General features: G+C 41.9%; 1 protein-coding gene across 2 annotated transcripts in view; it reads left to right on the forward strand.

The window, feature by feature from the left end:
- Positions 1-19,915, forward strand: part of STK38L (serine/threonine kinase 38 like) — a 67,281-nt gene that overhangs the window by 5,769 nt on the left and 41,597 nt on the right. Inside the window, exon 1 of one of the 2 annotated variants that reach the window (XM_044996646.1) lies at positions 154-296. The exons of the other annotated variant lie outside the window; for it this stretch is intronic. The gene's annotated coding sequence lies outside the window, so the exon portion shown is untranslated. Of the gene's footprint in view, positions 1-153; positions 297-19,915 lie in introns of those variants that run through there. 2 annotated transcript variants of the gene reach the window in all.

Consider the following 19,915-nt stretch of genomic DNA (forward strand, 5'->3'; position numbering starts at 1 on the left):
GGCGCGCGGAGGGGCGGCGCGGAGGGGCGGCGCGGGGCGCGCGGCGGCAGGTGCCGCGGGTAAACAGAGGACTCCAGCCTCTCACCCGCCCCCACCCGCTACAAGCCCGTCGCTCCCCGCCCTGCCGCTGCCCTGAGCTCTCGCGAGAGCTGGCTAGTAAACAGCCCTCGGATTAGATCCCTCCTGCCGCCCTCCCCCTGCTCGCACGAGCGGCCCCGGCCGGGGAAGTGACCGCGCAGAGCGAGGCTGCAGCGGGCGGTGCGGGGAGGCAGGAGCCGGCAGCCCGGCGCAGGGAGGTGAGTGCTGCAGGGAGCCCAGGCTGCAGGCAGAGCCCTGCCCGGGGAAGTGCCACCCGCCGGGTGTCTCTGTGCTGCTGCAGGTGGGAGGAGGGGAAGGAGCCCGTGTCTTTGGTGCAGAGAGAGAGAGAGAGATCCTGTCATTGGAGACTGGGAATCTCTTCTCCCCACCTCCCCACCAGCGTGAGGCAGCAATCGCAGCCATAGCCAGGCTCAGGGAGGATAGTATTCGCTGTGTGGGGCCGCTGGAGAGAGGCACTGAGGAAGGGAGAGGGTAATAGAGGAATCCGTACTTGTTCAGAGAAAATAAGGACAATGGCCTGGCTCCACTCCTCTTGCACCCTCAGCCCCAGTGGCAGAGCCTGTGGGGCACAGGGGGTCTCTGTGTGTGTGTGTATCAGGCTGTGTTATGAGTGAGGGATAAGTTGAATGAGCTGAGATTTCTAAAAAGGTGGCAAGTGAGATTTAAAATCTCTTACCAAATCTGCTACCTCCAAAATTCATCACCGCCAGGGGGAGATGGTTACAATTCCCAATAAGGGGTTCTCACATGTCACGTTTTCAGTTTCTAACTTGGCAGGTTTATTCTTCATGTTTCTTCCCCCAGCTCCAAAGCCTGGGCTAGACAGAGACTCCAGGGCTGCAACTGAGGTACAGTTTTTAAATGAGTGAGGCTCAGATACACAGCAGAACCCCTTTTTCAACCATGTGAGAGCCTTTAAAAGCCTGCCTTTAAAATTAATCCAGATGGCAGAGAGATGCTCCCCAAAAGGCTGAAGGGTAGCGTGTCGCTTAGACTTTGGGAGATAGGGAAGATCTTTGTTTCATGGGTGCCTATCACTGGGCAGGCTCTTTGGAGTGGGCATAGTGAGAGATGAACCCAAATCTGTAGTTGTTTTGCAGATATGACCTCTCTGGGATGGGAGATGAACTCAGGCAGATCTGTGACTAGATAAAGTACTATAAACAGTAAAGGTGAATAAATAGGTTCAGGTGTGTCTGGCAGGTATGAGATCCTGTGGGGTGTGGAGGCAGTCAATTACACAGTCTGGTTTAGGAGTGTTCTGTCCTATTTTAAATATGTGCCAGTTAAATCTCTACACGGATACACCATTTGAAAAAAGAAAACCTGGCTCATAGGGCCAGATCCAAAACCCATTGAAGTCAATGGGAACCTTTCTGTTGACTTCAGTGGGTTTTGGATCAGGCCCATAGCTTGCCAGCTCAGCTTTTTGCTTGGTTTATATTTTTAACTGAACTACAGTGGCAGTGATTGGGATAAAAGTGAAAATGCAAACAGAAGTAGGAGAGTCTTGTACATGCTTTAAATCTGATGCTTTAAAAAACCCCAAAACAAATCGACCTTTGGGTTAGAACAGTATATTTCAGATACACCCCAAAAGTCACCTTCCATTGGCATTACATGCCAATATCTCTGTAATAAAATCTTGAATGGGAATAAATAAGTCTTTAAACATGTTTAAACTCTGAGTGTATTACTATTTAGTAGGTAAACTTTATGTATGTATTAATTATGTGTGTCTTTAACCAGAGATACAGTTTCTTCATTCTCAGATTGTTGGTGGGATGTATTGTGCTTTGATTATTTTCTTCATTCGTTCCTTACTAATGAGTGGGTCATCTTGTTTGTAAAGTATTGATGTGGTTTGTTTGTTTGTCTTTTGTTTTTAAATACCATATTTAAGTGTTTGACTGCAGTTTTGCAAATTCCCAGGCTGCGGATAAATCTTGTTTGGGAGTATATACAACATTAAAAACATCACTATGTTTTGCTGTGCATATTCTGTGATGTGTGCCTCAGAATAAGCAGAAATCTTAAACTGTTTCATCCTCTCCACTCCAGAAGTACAATAGGTAAAACAGTATCAGTTTTGTTTTTATTTAGAGCAATAACTGAAATACTTAACAATTTGACATTTCATTATCTTTCTTAGTGGTGAATGTTGGCCAAAATATTTCACCATGAGAAACATGTTATTGTAGCATATATAATGGATATAGTTTTATCTTTGTGTTTTGTGCTATATGCGACTTCCTGACTTTAATTAAAATGTGTCTTGAATTAAGAAAGGTCAACTTCAGTGGGCTTCAGTGTATGCTGCTTTTTGGGTTCATTTTAAATATTACTTGTCAGATTTAAAAACAAAAATCCCTAAAAGCAAACCTTGAATGGCATTTTTATTTCAAGGAAAACTAGTTAATATGAATTTAGTTGATATGGGAAGCAAATATCTATGGCAGATAGGTATTCTCATATTTCTCACTTTGAGGCCTGATCCAAAGAAAATGGAGGTCAATGGTAAAACTCCTATTGACTTTCAATGCTTTTGGATCATGCCCGTGTAAGTATACAACAGGGATAGTGTGATCCAAGCAGGGTATGCAGTCTGGACCCCGATAACATCATCCATCATAGGCCTGATTGTGCAACCCTTACATTGGTGAGCACTGAGGGTCTGATCCTGTGCCCACTGGAGTAAATGGTGAACTGCGGGGGTGTGACTTCTCTCTCACATGAGTTAGGTATGAACCATCTAACCCAATGGGTTTTATCCAGAAGGGAGGATTGGGCCCATTTGGTTGGTGGTGGTGGTTGTTTTTTTAATTGTCCCTAACTTTTTATTCTGTCCATATTTATTTTGTTAATGACCATGCTTTATTCCCTCTCAAATGTAGGGAGATTATTTAAATGTGAAGCTGGTTGATAAACTTCTGAAATTGTATGATGACAGATGTATGATAAGCCTGTGAATGACGATAAAAAGAATTACTTCTTTAAATACAGTATTCATCAACATAAAGAGTAAGCTGTAATGATATGGTAAATTGTTCAGTTTTATTCCCCCAGAAGAGGCTTTGTGTATCGTAGGGTAATGATAGTTGACATAAATCAAACATACTATTGTACACAAAATCACTTAATCGTCTCTCATTCCTTACTCATTTTAATGTACAGCTACATTTGGAAAAGACCTGCCATCAACAGTAATTGTGTTACAGTACTATAAAAATATGGAGTTAGTTATTTACCAACTGAAGTTTAATTCTTTATGATGCACTGTGGCAGGATTTTTTAAAGGGCTGGATAACTACATCATCATCAGTAACTATCTTAGCTATAAAAAGAACAGGAGTACTTGTGGCATCTTAGAGACTAACAAATTTATTTGAGCATAAGCTTTTGTGGGCTACAGCCCACTTCTTCGGATGCATCCTGTTCTTTTTGCGGATACAGACTAACACGGCTGCTACTCTGAAACCTATTTTAGCTATGCAAATTAAAACAACAGTGATGGTAATCAAATCTCATAGTTCAGGGCATAAGCTGAAGTTCTAGTGTATTTTTGAGGAGAGGGGTGTTCATCTGCCATTGAAGCACTGAATTCTGGATGTTGCTCTAGATAGGATATTAGATTAGGTGCTTTGATCTGATGTGGCAAATATGATGTCTCTGTAGCTTTAAAGAGTAACTTTTGGCAGTCCCAGTACTTGTGCTCCTGCACCTGCACACTTCTCTCCAAAAGAACACTTTTTTTCTCCAAGAATAACAGTAAAACAAAGGATAGAGAAATAAACTGAGCTGTTAGTGTACCTCTTACAAATATTTGGTCAATTCATGAAGCATTAAAATTAGTGACTGTGGTATTTAATGTTGTATTTTATGCATGAACGTGGATCATTTCCTATCATGCCATATCAAACCTTGTTTTAAAACATCTGAAACTGCCCATTAGAGAGATGTGGTCAGACAATAAGTTGTTTGTTTAATAACTTTTTCTGAGCCATTGCAGTGGAATGATGCTTAAGCTAATACAGATACTGCTTAATTTGTGGGGAAATATATCTTCCTTGTAAATTCAAACCAGCAAATATCAGTTTCTTGAAGAAGAAGGCCTGCTAACAAAGATTGAGGAGAAGTGTACTTAAATGGGCCAGATTCACTCCCATTATTGCAAATTGGAGCACATCCCCCTTAGAGGCAGCTGCACCAGAGGATGAAGGGAAGACATTTCACCCAATGGGATGCTCAGGCTTTAAATTCCATCTGGGATTCCGTGGTAACACAGCAGATGGCAGCTGTCCAGGAGATGTACTGAATCTCTGGTAGACACCCAGCCAATTCAGGAACTATGTGAGCTAATTCTGGGCCCCTACCAGAGGAGAAGGGGTTGCAGATGGAAGCCTTTGCTGCTACATCTGAGTGGACTTTCTGCTCCCAGGGGTGCAAGGCCTGGGTTCTGCTGGTGCAACTCATGGAGGTAATTGCGCCCAATGATTTTGAGGGATTGCTTAATGAGGCTGATCTTCCCTGCAGGTTTCACATTTTAGTTTGTATTATCTGGCAGCACTGCGTATGAATTAACATCTGATTTTTAGAAAATTAATGGAGCTGAACTTAATATTGTTGCTAAAGGTCTGAGTCAATCACCAGGTAACACTACTATAATACTATTGCTACTTAGCACTTTCATCCTCAAAGCACGTTACCAGCACTAACTCACTAAGCCTTACCACACCACCCTGTGGTGGACAAGTACTTACACTGCCATGAAAGGGCCCCCTTATTACCACAGTTACTTTTGCATATCACAGAACGGTTACAGGGGAGATGGGCTTTCCACAAGCTGGCCACGTACAGCTTACATGGCCACACAGCTCCCCTATCATTTCCCAAGCTTGATTCTGGGACTCCGCCTCCCCTGGTTGCCAAGTATGGCATTTAGGCGCTTGGAGATGATGTCAGGGGAAGGCACAAGTATGCCTATTGTCTCCTAGCAAGTCTGGTTCTTGCCTGAGTCAACCAGGGACATTCCTTAAACCAGCACTGAACTTCCCCCCCGAAGGAGAGAAGACAGGAGGAATTATCAGGTTTAAGAATTCTTCCCACTACACTCTCTCTGCAAGGCAAGGTGGGAGAGTATTGGAAGGAGGAAATGCCCCAGCCATACTAGCTAGGTAGAAATGGTGGATCTCAAGTCGAAACCTCCCTCTTGAGATTTATAAGACTAGGGTGGGAGAGAGCGCCTCACAAAGTAACGTTTTATTAAAAATAAACAGTTGTGAAACCTAGCCCCAGCCTGGAGCCTGATCAGGGAGTTACTGCAACCTGAGCCAAACATCAGTCTAATAGTGAAAGAATTGTCTGTTCCACCTAAAAATGTAATTAGTTTTAGCAGGCAGGGTGGGGATTGCTTTGATTCATAGCTCTTTGGATAAAATCATTCCAATGGTAGGTTCACCATTTCTTAAGGTTAAAGGCCAACATGTTGCACTGCTAGGCTCTACAATGTGTGCTTGGTGTTATTTAGAGCTTGGCAAAGCAGGAGAGGAGAGGAGAATAAGCGAACACAGTCAAAAGGTGACTTAGTATAACATCTGCAACTGTGGCTGATAAAAATGTTCATAAGAGTCAGAACAAAGTCTGTGTGAGAGTGGTAGTTCTATGCTGAAAATGTAATTTACACAGCACAGAAATCTTTCACTGAAAAGTCAGAGATTTTTAAAAGATGAAAATGAGCTTTTCTACTGGATACCGAGCAATCGGACACCAATGAAAGAGTTTGCTGTTACTATGTAATGGCCAACTGTTAACCCAAGTTACTATTTAGTGCAGTTGTGACTCTTAGTTTGCAGATGTTTGTGTAGCAAATACACGCTGAAGGAATTATTTCCTAGGGCTGGTGTCTTTTATCTCAGGACTTACAGTAGCTGCATGTAAGGTGACCAGATGTCCCAATTTTATAGGGACAGTCCAATTTTTTGGGTCTTTTTCTTATATAGGCTCCTATTACCCCCCACTCCTGTCCCAATTTTTCACATTTGCTGTCTGGTCACCCTAGCTGCATGTCCTAGAAAGCAGTGTGTGTTCAGCTGCATTCACACTGTTAAGAGAAGTTAACGGGGGAAGGGAAGAAGGAATTTTCATCACTAGCTTCACCCTTTTGCAACATCCTGCATATACACGTTTATCACTAGGTTTTTTTTGCACTGTCTCGGTTGCCCAGCTGTGGTGGTAAAACGTTCTGATTGAGCAGCTGGCACAGCGTTCCTCATGACTGACCTGTCGTATAGCACTTCTGTAAATTGAAAGGTTTTTTGTGTCTAAAGAAACTTGCTAAATTAAGCTTCGACTTTGCTATTTAAAATCATTTGTTTCTTTCACCACTTGAAATTCTTCACAGTATGGCTCTTGGTTTCTACTATAACTTTATAAAAAAGCCTGAGCAAGCCTGCTTTAAAATGTGTGTTTGTGGGAGGGAATCTCTCAGACATTCAGGTATACAAAAAATATAAAATAAAAATAGCAAACAGTCGTTTAGAGCTAGTTTTAAGTGTCATTTAAGGTAAAGTCCTGTAGTCTTTTTTTGCTCTAACCATTAGGCATGGCTGCCTCAGCAATGAAGAACCATTGTAAATTCATTATTTGTACAATAATCAATAAGTCTTAATGTATGTGATCTCATTAAGACCTCTGCTCTTAAATCTTTCTTGAGCAATGGGATAGACTGCCATTTGTCTATGCAAACTTGTTATAAGGTATTTGGCTTAATGAAGTTCTGCTGTATATCATTAATTTTGTGTGGTACTCTCCCTCTCCTCCCTCAGAAGATATTCAGGTGCTTCAGTTGATGGGAAAGGAGACTTAATTTAGAATATAAGAATGGTAATTTGCATTTCTGTAACACTTCCTATGGAAGCATCTCAACTCAACTGATATGACTGTATAAAAAGTTTGGATATGGTGAGCCAGTTTCTCAGTTGCAAGGTAGTTTGGAAAACAACCCAGCATGTGCCTTCCCTCATTACAAACAGTTCAAAACACCACTAGCAGTCTCTTCATAGATTATTATATTTTGGATAATTAAGAATAGTAATTGGGCAAACTTGAAGTAAAATAGTGATACTAAGATTAATAAAAATTGTGATCTCCTCGGTCGGGGGCCATCCTGAAGTGTCTGTACAGTTCCTAGTGGACACACTTACATTTGAAGATTAATTACAGTTAATAATGAAAAGTTAGGCAGACTTTGATAGGAAGAAGTAAAACATGAATTTACAGTAGTTCTGACAGAGTGGTTCCTGTTTAGAAGAAACGAACAGTATTGTAGTTAAATGTATTCTCCATCTGAACCGCAATACTATAACTATCAGTAAGTTAATACTCCTGAGGAATTCTGTGCCAAATAATTAAAAATTCTGTGGGGAAAAAAAAATTCTGCACACAATATTTTAAAGTTCTGCAAATTTTATTTGTCAGTAAATAAATGTGGAGGCTTAAACATGGCATTGGGGAGCACAGGCCACTGGCTGCACAGAGGTGGGAGATCACCGTGGAGCTGCCCCCTCCTTCACCTGAACAGACTCAGCAATAAGGCTGCACCCAACCTTGACACAGCACAATGGCCAGGCCTGCTCCAGAAGTACCCTGGGCTCTGCCTCTCCATGCCAGGTGCACCAAGCCAGTAAGCAAGAGAGACGGACTCTCTTGGACATGCCCATCCAGGCAGGGGACAAGTAGGCTTAGTCCAGCAAGATCCAAGTGTGGAGGGGCTTAGTGTGGGGGGATCCAGGTGTGGGATGAGAGATCTCTGTGTGGGGCAGTCTGAGTGTGAGCAGTTCAGTGGGGGGTCTGGGTCAGGGGGAATCTGGATGCACAGGGGCTATTTGGGGGCGGTTCTGGGTGCAGAGAGGTCCAGATAAAAGTGGTTAGGGCTCAGCAGAGGAAGGTCTGGGTGTGAGGGGTGTCTGGGTGTTGGGGGAAGGGGGCTTGGTGAGGGAGGTACAGATGCAGCTGATTGAAGTTCATTGGGGGCATCTGGATTTGGGGGGCTCATCAATGTGGCCCAGGTGCGGGGGGTTAGATTTGTCAGGGAAGGGGGTTGAGTGCAGGGGGTTTAGCGGGGTGGACTGGGTGCAGGGGGGAGGGTCTGGATGCAGTGGGGAAGGGCTTAGAGGGGGGTCTGGATGCAGGGGAGTCGGGTGAATTGAGGAGCATCTCCCCGTAAAATAACCCCTCCCTTGTGACTGAAGAACAATGGGTGCAGGAAGGGGTGGGGGTGCAGAGCTTCCTGCAGCTGGGGAGTTTTCTGGGGTGGGTCTGAGCTGGCCTCGACTGCTCCTTTCAGGGGAAGAGGACGTCCCATTGTTCTCCCCCACCCCCCTCAGCTGAGCCTGGTGCAGGGTAGGAGCCACCAGCTGCAGCATCTCCAGCCCTCTTCCCCCGCCTAGTGATTGAACTCTCCACTGGCTGCTCTGGGTGCCTGAAACGATGTGCCCACGCTGCAGGGCAGGGGTGTGTGATGGCTCTTGTGGCTTCCCTTTGCTTTCCCTTGATTTTCTGCAGGGAAGGAAAGAAATATGTGGAGGACATGAATTCTGTGCATGCGCAATGGCACAATATTCCCCCACAAATAATTAAGGTAGAATTACACAAAACTTGACTATGTTAGCCGCCAGTTAAAACTAAGGGATTAGCTACAATAAATTTAGGAAATATTGCATCTCCTACAATACTTTTCAGCAAAAGGAGGAATTTTAAACTACTATGTAGAATTTAGAGTGGAAGAAAGGTTGTTACAAACAGTATCTTTTTTCTTTATATAAGCTTTAAACCTGGGTGATATCTCTTCTATATTATGCTGGTAGGAGTGCAAAGATTTAAACAGACAGAACATGTGCCTTAATAAAAATGTTTGAGACCCACCCCACCCCCAAAAAAAGCATTGTGGTTGGAACTGATTTAATTTCTTTTGTTTAAAACTTTTTAAAATGACAACTGTTTTTTCAAAACGAAACCTTTAGCAGTTTTTTGATTGGGGTGGGGAGAGGAACTTCCCCCACCTAACCCCTCCAAATAGTCAGGATTTTTTAAAATTGTTTTCAGAGGAGCATGAGATAGGATTCTGGCTCCTCCTGTTTTTCTCCACTTTCCCCCATTTCTCTTATTTCCCTTTTATTACTGAAAAAAGACAGGAAAATAATTGAATGTTTTTTATTTTCAGGGGGTCTTTTTTGTTGACAAGTCAATGACCTTGGAAACATTTTGCACAATTTTTTAAAAAAATATTAAATCTTTTTGTAGTACCTATTGACTACTTTACAGTCAGCTCTAATTACAGCTAACTATGCACAATAAGGGGCTTGTTTTTGCATTCCTTGCACAGGAAGGAACACACGGATGTTACCTGGAGCTCCAGGTGTGTAAGGAATGCAGGAGTGGGTAAAGATTCCAAGTGATGTGGCTGTTTTAGTGATAAGTGCAAAGTAATGCACATTAGGGAATAAAAATATCCCAACTATACATACAAAATGATAGTGTCTAAATTAGCTGTTACCATTCAAGAGGGGGATCTTAGAATCATCATGGATTGTTTTCTGAAAACATTCATCTGCCAAAAATATAAAAGCCCACAGGATGTTAGGACCCATTAGGAAAGGGATAGATAATAAAACAGAAAATGTCATAATGCTGCTATATAAATCCATGGTACATTCACACCTTTAATTCAGCATGTAGTTCTGGTCACCACATCTCAAAAAGTGTAGATTAGAATTGGAAAAGGCATAGAGAAGGGCAACAGAAATGATTAGAGGTATGGAACAGCTTCCATACTAGGAGAGAATAAAAAGACTGGGACTGTTCAGCTTAGATAAAAGATGACTAAGGAGGGATATGACAGAGGTCTATAAAATCAAGACTGCTATGGAGAAGGTGAATAGGGATGTGTTATTTACTCATTTACATAACACAAGAACTAGGGGTCACCCAATGAAATTAATAGGCATTAGGTTTAAAACTAACATAAGGAAGTACTACTTCACACAACTCAGCCAACCTGCAGAGCTCATTGCCAGAGGAAGTTGTGAAGGCCAAAAGTATAAACTGCGTCCAAAAAATAATTAGATACGTTCAGGGAGCATAGGTCCATCAATGGCTGTTTATCAGTTTGGTGAAGGATGCAATCTATGCTCCAGGTGTCCCTAAACCTCCAACTGTGAGAAACTGGGACTGGATGGCGGGATAGATGGCTCAAAACTGCCAGGTTCTCTTCATTACATCTGAAGGTTCTGGCATTGGCTGCTCTCAGAAGACTGAATATTGGGCTAGATTGGCCGTTGATCTGACCCACTATGAACGTTCTTATGTAATAACCGCTGTATAGGAAAACAAAATTAATGGGATTAAAATTTTTACTTAAATTTTGCAAAAACTTGCGTGAATATATACAGAGGGAGGGAGTTGTCCAATTTAGGATTATAATATCTTCATAGAATATTAGGGTTGGAAGAGACCTCAGGAGGTCAGCTAGTCCAATTCCCTGCTCAAAGCAGGACCAACACCAACTAAATCATCCTGGCCAAGGCTTTGTCAAGCCAGGCCTTAAAAATCTTTAAGGATGGAGATTCCACCACCTCCCTAGGTAACCCACTCCAGTGCTTCACCACCCTCCTAGTGAAATAGTTTTTCCTAATATCCAACCTAGACCTCCCCCATTGCAACTTGAGACCATTGCTTCTTGTTTTGTCATCTGCCACCACTGAGAACAGCCTAGCTCCATCCTCTTTGGAACCCCCCTTCAGGAAATTGAAGGCTGCTATCAAATCCCCCCTCACTCTTCTCTTCTGCAGACTAAATAACCCCAGTTCCCTCAGCCTCTCCTCGTAAGTCATGTGCCCCAGCCCCCTAATCATTTTTGTTGCCCTCTGTTAGACTCTCTCCAATTTGTCCACATCCCTCTGTAGTGGGAGGACCAAAACTGGACGCAATACTCCAGGTGTGGCCTCACCAGTGCTGAATAGAGGGGAATAATCACTTCCCTCAATCTGCTGGCAGTGCTCCTACTAATACAGCCCAATATGCCGTTGGCCTTCTTGGCAACAAGGGCACACTGCTGACTCCTATCCAGCTTCTCGTCCACTGTAATCCCCAGGTCCTTTTCTGCAGAACTGCTTAGCCAGTCAGTCTTCAGGCTGTAGCGGTGCACAGGATTCTTCCTTCCTGAATGCAGAATTCTGCACGTGTCCTTGGTTGAACCTCATCAAATTTCTTTTGGCCCAATCCTCCAATTTGTCTAGGTCACTCTGGACCCTATCCCTACCCTCCATCATCTCTACCTCTCTCCCCAACTTAGTGTCATCTGCAAACTTGCTGAGGGTGCAATTAATCCAGTCATCCAGATCATTAATAAAGATGTTGAACAAAACCAGGACCGACCCCTGGGGCACTCCTCTTGATACCGGCTGCCAGCTAGACATAGAGCTGTTGATTGTGACCCGTTGAGCCCAACAATCTAGCCAGTTTTCTATCCACCTTATAGTCCATTCATCCAATCCATACTTTTTTAACTTGCTGGCAAGAATACTGTGGGAGTCCGTATCAAAAGCTTCACCTACTAATCAATTTGATCCCTTAAACCCTTTGCATATGAATCTCCCATAACTTCAGTGGGAGCTCTGCATATGGGATGAAATTCTAGACCCTATTAAGTTAATGGCAAAACTCCCACCAACTTCAGATAGGGGCAGGATTTCACCCAAGACCTCTTACTACTCCTATTAAGATGCTCGGATATCACAGCAAGGAGTGTGGTATAAATACTATGCCTTGATTTATTATTTTATACTATGGGATCAAGCCCCATTGTGTTAAGTGCTGTTAAAACACATTCAGAGACACTGCCCCTACCCTGAGAGCTTACTGCCTAAGACCTCGTCTTTCAAACACTCATTTCACTTTAACCATGTGACTTAGTTTCATTGGGAATGAATAATATAAAATGGACTTGGCTTGTTTATATAAAAAATTTATTTTAATACATTTCCTCTTTATTTCAGGATGACTTTCTATTACTTTTTAGTTTTGATAAACATGGAACTTTGTTACACTCCCAGTGGCCCTATTGAGATGGTTTAAAGTTAATGTGTATTTGCATAAGTCTTCTCAGCGTGCGGGCATCAAAACAAGTCTATCAGTGATTTACAAGGAAGAGAGTGGGATACAATCAAATATATTCACACATTTTCAATTTTAAAAATAATGAAGTGCCATTTAGCCTGATATGACACTGTAACCATTGTCCACTAGCTGATTGAAAGGATTTTATAAATTTTGGAGAGTCAGAAATGGGAAAAGGAAAAAAAAATAGGCATAATGAGCCAGATACAATAATTTAATTTAAATTTTTTTGAATTTGTATAACAATTTAAAAATCTAATTTATTTTTCATGATTTATACAGTTTACTTTTATCAGATCTGCAATGAAAGGAAAATAGCCAATTTCACTTTTGTTTACAATCCAGTTCTAGTCAGTTTAACGTTCTGGTTTTTAAGCACTAGAATTCAGTGCAGTACAGTACAGTTTTTGGGTAGCAAACATTGCAAGGAAAGAGTTATTTGCTTTTTAAAAAAAATTGTTGGAACTCTCTCTTTTTCAAAAATTTCATTGAAACCTTTCTATGAAATTTTGGGTCAAATTTGACTTGACAGTGTCAGGGACGTGCTGGCCACCGCTTCCCGCAGCTCCCCCAGGAACAGCGAACCGCAGCCGCTAGGAGCTGTGGGCGGCTGTGCAAATGTAAACAAACTGTCTCGCGGCCTGCCAGTGGATTACCCTGACCTGCCACATTTTTCAGTTACTTAGTTGTGACAGTTTAACCTAACCTCCCTGCCTACCACACCTGGTTCCTGCCCATTTTCTCCCAGCCAGCCGGAACAAAGGACCACCACACATAGTCAGGGTGAGGACATTCCTTTAGTCCAGTGGTCCCTGCCCCCCCTAGGTGGGTGTAGAGGAATGTCCAGGGAGGTGTGGTGGGGTGCTAGCCAGTCCCCACTGGTGGCGGTGAGGGAGCACCACTCAGCTCTGCTCTGGCCCCATTCCCTGGCTGCAGCTGCAGCCATAGCTCTGCTCCCGGCCCCTGCCCTGGCCCCACTCCTAGCCTTGGCTCAGCCCAACTCCGCTCCCAGCAGGGGGTGCAGGGGCACGGGCACATTCCATTACAGGCAGTGGGGGGTGGGGAGAGAGGAAAAGTTTGGGCACCACTGCTTTAACCTAAAAATAACAATGTTTTCTTGTCTCCATAATCTAAATGCTTTTTTTTGTGAAAAGCAGTCTAGCCATAGACTTCTAAAATGTCATCTTTAAAAACTGCTGCTGGACAATGGACATTGAAAAAGTATTGTACCCTTATGCAGAGTGGTTAGAATATACTAGAGGAGAGAGCTACAGTGTATATAGATCTGCCTTGTCTGCAGTTGAAGTATGCCGGCTGAGATTCTGCAATGACTGAGGAAAATCTAAATGTTTTTTCCCCCTTGCCCTTTGCTGCCAAGGCAGCAGGGCTGGGTTTTACTGCAAAAAGATCGGTTAAGTAACACTTCGAATGGTAAAGTACGGTAAATGATTTCCAGATATTGCAAACTAATAAACCACAGTCAGTGCAGTACAGATTAAATTCCATATTTGTCTTGGATGGAAGGTCAGACTCCTGTCTGGAATGATTGAATTTGTACTTTGGGTGCAGCTTCCTTGTATTCAAGGGTGGTGATCATCTTGTCAACAAAACATCTGATTTACAAGATGAAGTCACTTACAATAAGTAGACTTTCCATATACATGTGGAGTGTTATTTTGCACATGGTCAATCAACTTTGGCACCTGCCTATGCTTTTTCTTGGGTTTTCTACCCACTTTAAAAGAAAAGAATATAATATGCTATGTGTTTGACGGGGGTGGGGGAGAAAAGGCCAAGGGAATCTCTTTTTTTTTTTTTTTTGTCCCTCAAACTCCTATTTAAATGATGCAAAATTTAGCTAGCTAATATTATTTTAAGGGGAAACTGCATTCATTACATTCTAATATCTCTGGTGAAGATGCAGTATGCCGACAGAGCGCTCTCCTGTTGGCATTACTCCATCTTAATGAGAGGCGGAAGCTATGTTGGCAGGAGAGCATCTCCCATCAACTTAGCAGTTGTGTGGACAGCACTTAGGTTGATGTACATTGTGTTGCCCGGGGGGTGGCTTTTGCACATCCCTGGGTGATGTAAGTTACATTGACCTAAGCAGTAGTGTAGACAAGCTCTAAATGAGTATTTACTAAAGAAGCAGAAGAAAATATTTTAAAAACACTGGGCGGGGGGGGAGAGGGAGAAATACCTGTTGTTTTTTCACACCTCCAAAAGTCCTGTGTGGCTCCGGTTAGTTGCTCAAAGAGAATTGCTGTTTCCCAGAAAAACGTCTGGTCTGTTGATATAGGGCACAATCCTGCTCACGTTAAAATCTGACAAAATTTTCATTGACTTCAGTGGGAACAGGATTGGAACAAGAGCTTTTTGACAAAGGAAATAATCTGCATTTTGATTGCATATTACTTTTAAAAAATGACATGCAAAGGATTCAAATGATCTTTTTTTGTTTGTGTATGAAATATAAAGAGAGCCTTGAAAGGAAATCTTTTTAAATTACTTTTTCTGCCTCTCCCCCTTTTTTTTACATTAGAAATACAATTCTTATTTGCCCTTTAAGAGCCTCAAGCTGCCTTTTGCAGTAGCAAATTTCATAGCCATAATTAATTAATTCACCTAATTTAGGAGCAGTTCACTAAACACCCAACATTCAAAAGGACTGAAACCCTCCTCATAGGACACTCATTCTCGCTGTTCTCCTCAGTATATCTCTATCTGCTTAACAAAGCCAAGTGCACTAAGATTAATCATGCTAATAAGCTTTTGTCGTTTCAGCCAAAGAACGTCCATGTTAGAGTTCAATACCAATGATCAAGTTCCACCAACATTGATCTGAATCAGTGGTGGACAACCTGCAGCCTGCGGGCCTCACGCAGCCCATCAGGGTAATCTGCTGGCGGGCCACCAGACAGTTTGTTTCCATTTGCATGGCCACCTGCAGCTCCCAGTGGCTGCGGTTTGCCGTTCCTGGCCAATGGGAGCGGCGGCCACTACATCCCTCAGCCTGCACTGCTTCCCGCAGCTCCCATTGGCTAAAAACAGTGAACCGTGGCCACTGGGAGCTGCGGGTGGCTGTGCAAATGTAAACAAACTGTCTGGCGGCCCGCCAGTGGATTACCCTGCCGGCCGTAGGTTTCCCACCACTGATCTGAATTGTACTTGTAGTACTTGCAATTTAGTTGAATTTCTAACAAACTAAAATCAAAGGTCCATTTCAGTCAGTGGGGAAGGAAGAGAAATAGTCTAGTTTATTACATGACCTGTGCATTCAGGTTCTGAATCTGTTGCCATCTGGTTCCTCTTAAAATTACCCAATATTCTAAAGTGAAGTACAAGTTAAAAATAGTCATTTAACTGTTTGATGTGAGTTTGGATTAAAATTTTCCAGGAAAAAAGCCAGTGAAGGCAAGGCTGCTGTGAAGTCCCAGCTGTTCTGTGCAGTGTACATGCACTGCTTTGCTGCTGCCCAAAAAATGATTTTGAGCAATGTTCCTTTTTCCTTTGATATTCTGTTGGCATAACTTTGAGAAAATATCACTGCAGTTGCAAACAAAATCTTGTTAATTCAGAGACTGTATGTGGTACATGATGTAGTTGGAATGTTCTTAACTGTCTCTGGAAGAGCATCAGAATCTGCTTCGTAATAAGTTACTAAAACTTCTGAGCCCAAGAGTCACCAGTGATAGAAGCAGATGATACTCTCCTGGAATTAATGCACTTGTACTCATGAAGAATCTAGCTCAGTCTTCATTTAAGTGGTTGATTTTTTGTTTTGGTTGGTTGGTTTGTTTTGTTCAATCTTCTCTTATTTAAACTGTATAGAGCTTTTTTTTTTTTCTATCTCTTAGTTTTGAATGCTAAATCTTATGAGCAACCATAGATACTTAGAGTTTGGGTTTTTTTTCCCTTAAATGCACAATCTTCACTTTTCAAACATGTTTCATCATGAGAACATGCAGATATCTTTCCAGAGAAATAGCTTGCCTCTCCCAAAGGTTCAAATGTTGACCTTTCAGTTCTTAGTTGTGAGCAGCTGGTGACATCTGGGATTAGAGATTCAGTTTCTCAACTCTTCCTTTGCTGACTATGTAGTTTTGATAAATTACGTATTTTGCTTGATTATTTTTGTTTTTTTTTAAAAGATCTTCAAATAAAACTTTTTCCTTTCCTCCTAACAAGATTTAAAATAGGCTCTCTGTGTTGTATGTATAATGACTTGGACAAAGTATGGCCATGTGACGATGGCACTGTATACAAAACATAAATACATGGAAAGAAAACTAGAGATTGGGTTTTGAACACTAGGCTCACACCATGATTTTGGCTAATTCACTTAATTTTGCTGTATCTCAGTTTCCCCATCTATTAAATGAGAATAGAGATCTTTATCCTCCAATGTGAAATGCTTTGATCTCTACAGATGGTAAGCACTGTATATATGCCCAGTATTGACTTTCTATCATGAAGACAGGGGAGTGGGCATTCCCAGCTCTGCTACAGCCATCCTGTGTGATGCAGGTGTCTCTGGCCAAATCCTGTCCTAATTTACACCTGTTTGAAATCCACAGAGTTCTGGTAATTACAGGATTTAGCCCTCTCAAGGTCAGTTTCCTGAGTAGCGAAATGTGGATAATACTACTGACCCACCCATATAAGGGATGTGCTGTATGGCTGTGTTAGTTAATACACCTCTACCGCGATATAACGCTGTCCTTGGGAGCCAAAAAATCTTACCACGTTATAGGTGAAGCTGTGTTATATTGAACTTGCTTTGATCCACCAGAGTACGCAGCCCCGCCCCCCCGGACCACTGCTTTACCGTGTTATATCCAAATTCGTGTTATATCTGGTGGCGTTATATCGAGGTAGCAGTGTATTTGCAATGTGCTTTGAGATTTTTGGATGGAAGATTCTAAAGAAATTAAACATCTGCCACTGAGGAGGTAAAATAAACCCCCAAACTATAGTTCAGTTAAAGTACCTTTCTGACTTTTTTAACACAAAGAATATTCAAAACAAGAGCAAAGCAACTCGGAACACTCAGTAACAACCACCAGAGACCTTTTCAACTTTCAACAAGCTGAGAAGGGAGAAGACACACCCTTCCCTCTAGGGAGCTGCCACCGCAGCAGCTGCTTCTCTGCTTTTATAGCCCCACTAAGGATCTTAGTTAGTTAGTCTGAGGACAGGGATGCTGGAACTAGGGTTGCTGGGGGTGCAGCAGTACCCCCTGGCTTGAAGTGGTTTTCATTATATACAGGGGTTTACAGTTTTGTTCAAAGTCTTTCAGCACCCCCACTATAAAAAATGTTCCACCACCACTGTCTGAGGATGCATGATTAGAATAAAATCCAGCTCCCTTTCCTATAGCTGTCTTGATATCCAAGGGCGAAGATGGTACATATTAGTGAAAACATATTTTTGCCTCTAGACTAAGCAGATTGGCCTCTGAATACAAATGGGGAGCTGATTGGTTGAGTAAATAAGTGCTACTTTCATGCAATCGCTCTTCTGACCACAAGAGCCCTTTTAAAATAGTTTTTAGTAAAAGTTATAATTCCAGCACTCCTTTTTATCATCTAGGAATAATCATAAACATAAAGAAGTCATACGGCTTGACCCTGATTTTGGAGCAGCTCCACACTATCAGCCTTAACGTTTTCTTTATCTTTGATAATGTGGCTTGTTACTTCATAATGCATAAAGGGAAAACGGTGCTAGGTTCTGTGTTGTGAAATAAAAATGCTCGCTCTCACCATTTTAAAAAATATTTGCAGCAAACTATATATCTGATCTAGTTACACGGATGTCTTTACAAGGAAACTTGAAAAATATCCAGGTGTCATGCATTTGGCAATATTTTTAAAGAGAGCTGATTTAAAGTATCTGACACTGTTTGCATATGAGTAAAAGAATATGTAAACGTTGACTAGAGAGACATTCAGTTAAATATATTCTACTGAACACCTAGTGGCAACATTTTGCTTTTAGCCAAGGGAAAATGTAACCACATTGGGAAATGTTATTGCCAAACCTAACTGGTCACTTGCATTAAATTGTTAATATTCAGAGAAGTTCTTTTCCTTTTGTCATCTTTTCTTTGTTTCACTTTATGAAACCAAAATATGTGCTCATCCTGTGCTCGGGGCACCTACATAATACACACTTTTCAGAGTAAAGTATCATAATTGCTTCTCTCACACTATCAAAAAAGACACAAATATGCACCAATATATACAGTGATGACTCAGATGAAATAGGCATACTAATAATAGCTTCCAGTCACTGCAGTCAGATCTGGTGGGTTCACCCATTTGGGTCCCATTGCAGGATACGCACTAAAACATTTAACCCAGCGCTCCAAGAGAGAAATGCGTTTTCAACCAATTTAAATACTATAAATCATTTTAAGAACTTCTAAAATGGATTCATTAATAACATTCCTGTGAGATAGAGAACTGGTATCCCTATTTTACACATCGGTAAACTGAGGCACTGCATAAGTGTTTTGCCTAAAGTCACACAGGAAATCCTTGACAGAGTTGAAATAGAACCCAAATCTTCAAAGTTACTTAATACAGTTTCCTCTGTCTTAACCACAGAAGCATCCTTTCCCTTTGTACATGCATAATATGCATCTAAAATGGCTAACTTTTCAGTTGTTCATTTCTTAAATGCTAGTATCAGCAGCCAGGACCCAGGCATGTGTGTTTGTTTTTGCAGTAGGGATTGTCCAACTTTATCACTAGTAGATGACATATTCAGTACTACCTTTGCAGGTAAATCTCCTATTAAAGACAATGGGAGGTTTGCCAGGATAAGGAATGTGTAAGAAGAGCTGAAGAAGGCCATTGGAGTTGGACATTCCTGCTGTTGTGTCTTAAGTCAAACATATATATTCTTCCAGACATCGCTTTTGTTAGTGACAAGCTGGCTAGCAAACACTAGGTTGTATGATCAAACTGCCCAGATCAAAACATAAGAAATGTCAGCCCTGAATGCATGGAGGAGGCTTCTGCCCCATGTCAGCACCACTGTTTGATCTGGCTTGTCCATGTGTAGACTCTGAACAGCATGCAGGAACTAAGCAACACATGCTAGAAAGCTTTTTTAGGCTTTGTAAAAGTGGCCATTGTTGATAAATAACTGTATCTAACAGCTCATCAGTAATATGGAGAGGTACAATATATGAGATCATCTAGGAGACTCTCTAATTTTTAAATATGATTGATCTCACTGAATACAAGGTTAATCAAAAGAATGGTCTCCCTTGTTACTATAGTTTGAACTAGAGGGACATGGGAATGTATTAATAATCTTACTATGTTTTCGAAGCCTTTTAACATGCTCCTCTTCACAGCAAGCAGGCAAAAGTTGGTTTAAACAGAATGAGCAGCAAAGAGTCCTGTGGCACCTTATAGACTAACAGACCTTTTGGAGCATGAGCTTTCGTGGGTGAATACCCACATTTAAACAGAATATAGACGGCCCACACATTGGCATGCAGCAGTCATTTAACGGGGAAACAGTTTCATTGAAATATTGAGTGGTAGAGATTAATATAAAGGAAAACGCCACCCATTTCCTGAGCTGTCTCCAGGGCAAGCCCAAGACTGGAGTGAAGTCCCAC

Source organism: Mauremys mutica, chromosome 1 (genome assembly GCF_020497125.1).
Source record: "Mauremys mutica isolate MM-2020 ecotype Southern chromosome 1, ASM2049712v1, whole genome shotgun sequence".
NCBI lineage: Eukaryota > Metazoa > Chordata > Testudines > Geoemydidae > Mauremys > Mauremys mutica.